This window comes from Solea solea, unplaced genomic scaffold (genome assembly GCF_958295425.1).
Source record: "Solea solea unplaced genomic scaffold, fSolSol10.1 scaffold_60, whole genome shotgun sequence".
Taxonomy (NCBI): Eukaryota; Metazoa; Chordata; class Actinopteri; order Pleuronectiformes; family Soleidae; genus Solea; species Solea solea.
Window position 1 is genome coordinate 155,001 of NW_026704114.1, and position 2,000 is coordinate 157,000.

Sequence of the window (2,000 nt, forward strand, 5' to 3'; positions counted from 1 at the left end):
GCTTGACATTTGACACACTCAAAGGGCGCGGCCATACAGCAAAGCCCACCAAAAACAACTTAAACTCTTGAACGTTCGAAAGGCTGACTTTTGAGCTCCTCCACGAGCAGGGGGCCTTGCCTAGTCTATAAAAGGAGTCTGTGTCCCCAGCCCGTCGGCTTACGGCCATACCACCCTGAGCACGCCCGATCTCGTCTGATCTCGGAAGCTAAGCAGGGTCGGGCCTGGTTAGTACTTGGATGGGAGACCGCCTGGGAATACCAGGTGCTGTAAGCTTTTACACTGCTGCTTCCTTACAAGAAACATGGGCTTTCAATTACGTTGACGCACGGGCACGGGCACAGGCACACGTTAACGTCCTTCTAGTTCCAGCCTTGATTTGGTTTGCACAGAAAAAAGAGAGTGGTGCACCGTTCCTGGTGGCACTGCAATGCCAGGTCAATGCAAGGAGTGAAGAGAGCAAGCCCCAGTTTTCACCTCCCAATGCTCAAAAATGCATTTAATATTTAATCCCCATATAGAGGACATATCAGATATTAAACTGATAAGAACAGATACTACACTTGATCTTAGCCAAAAGGCCGAGAAGCGATGGCCCACAAGTGTCTGGGGCCAACTCAAGATCTTGGCACACAAGTTACTTGTTGTGGTGCCAAGTTTTTTAAGTGCGCATAACAAAGGCTGCTGCTGATCACCTCCGCCCCAAGGTGATCTAAGTGCACCTCTGAGCCTTGACGGACAGCTGCTTGACATTTGACACACTCAAAGGGCGCGGCCATACAGCAAAGCCCACCAAAAACAACTTAAACTCTTGAACGTTCGAAAGGCTGACTTTTGAGCTCCTCCACGAGCAGGGGGCCTTGCCTAGTCTATAAAAGGAGTCCGTGTCCCCAGCCCGTCATCTTACGGCCATACCACCCTGAGCACGCCCGATCTCTTCTGATCTCGGAAGCTAAGCAGGGTCGGGCCTGGTTAGTACTTGGATGGGAGACAGCCTGGGAATACCAGGTGCTGTAAGCTTTTACACTGCTGCTTCCTTACAAGAAACATGGGCTTGCAATTACGTTGACGCACGGGCACACGATAACGTCCTTCTAGTTTCAGCCTTGGATGTTGCTCTGCAAGCACGTGAGAAGCTTGGAGATGGGCAGCAGCTTACCCATCTCGATGTAGCTTCCTAATACTGGAATATAGTGTAGCAGGTAGTGGAGATAAAGGCTCAAGTGCAGTGTGTTCGAAAGGCTGACTTTTGAGCTCCTCCACGAGCAGGGGGCCTTGCCTAGTCTATAAAAGGAGTCTGTGTCCCCAGCCCGTCGGCTTACGGCCATACCACCCTGAGCAAGCCCGATCTCGTCTGATCTCGGAAGCTAAGCAGGGTCGGGCCTGGTTAGTACTTGGATGGGAGACCGCCTGGGAATACCAGGTGCTGTAAGCTTTTACACTGCTGCTTCCTTACAAGAAACATGGGCTTGCAATTACGTTGACGCACGGGCACACGTTAACGTCCTTCTAGTTTCAGCCTTGGATGTCGCTCTGCAAGCATGTGAGAAGCTTGGAGATGGGGAGCAGCTTACCCATCTCGGTGTAGCTTCCTAATACTGGAATAGAGTGTAGCAGGTTGTGGAGATAAAGGCTCAAGTGCAGTGTGTTCGAAAGGCTGACTTTTGAGCTCCTCCACGAGCAGGGGGCCTTGCCTAGTCTATAAAAGGAGTCTGTGTCCCCAGCCCGTCGGCTTAGGGCCATACCACCCTGAGCACGCCCGATCTCGTCTGATCTCGGAAGCTAAGCAGGGTCGGGCCTGGTTAGTACTTGGATGGGAGACCGCCTGGGAATACCAGGTGCTGTAAGCTTTTACACTGCTGCTTCCTTACAAGAAACATGGGCTTGCAATTACGTTGACGCACGGGCACACGTTAACGTCCTTCTAGTTTCAGCCTTGGATGTCGCTCTGCAAGCACGTGAGAAGCTTGGAGATGGGCAGCAGCTTACCCATCTCGATG

The 2,000-nt window shown here is 51.9% G+C and overlaps 5 non-coding genes across 5 annotated transcripts; 4 read left to right on the forward strand and 1 right to left on the reverse strand.

Annotated features, from left to right (window-relative positions):
• The first annotated feature begins 157 nt into the window (after nucleotides 1–157).
• Nucleotides 158–276, forward strand: LOC131452775 (5S ribosomal RNA). Its single transcript, XR_009237539.1, has one exon. It is a non-coding gene; the product is annotated as a 5S ribosomal RNA (ribosomal RNA).
• Nucleotides 277–400: 124 nt separating this feature from the next.
• Nucleotides 401–593, reverse strand: LOC131452992 (U2 spliceosomal RNA). Its single transcript, XR_009237742.1, has one exon. It is a non-coding gene; the product is annotated as a U2 spliceosomal RNA (small nuclear RNA).
• Nucleotides 594–901: 308 nt separating this feature from the next.
• LOC131452900 (5S ribosomal RNA) lies at nucleotides 902–1,020 on the forward strand. The gene has a single exon (XR_009237658.1). It is a non-coding gene; the product is annotated as a 5S ribosomal RNA (ribosomal RNA).
• A 296-nt stretch (nucleotides 1,021–1,316) lies between these two features.
• LOC131452855 (5S ribosomal RNA) lies at nucleotides 1,317–1,435 on the forward strand. The gene has a single exon (XR_009237615.1). It is a non-coding gene; the product is annotated as a 5S ribosomal RNA (ribosomal RNA).
• A 296-nt stretch (nucleotides 1,436–1,731) lies between these two features.
• Nucleotides 1,732–1,850, forward strand: LOC131452840 (5S ribosomal RNA). The gene has a single exon (XR_009237602.1). It is a non-coding gene; the product is annotated as a 5S ribosomal RNA (ribosomal RNA).
• Nucleotides 1,851–2,000: the final 150 nt, after the last annotated feature.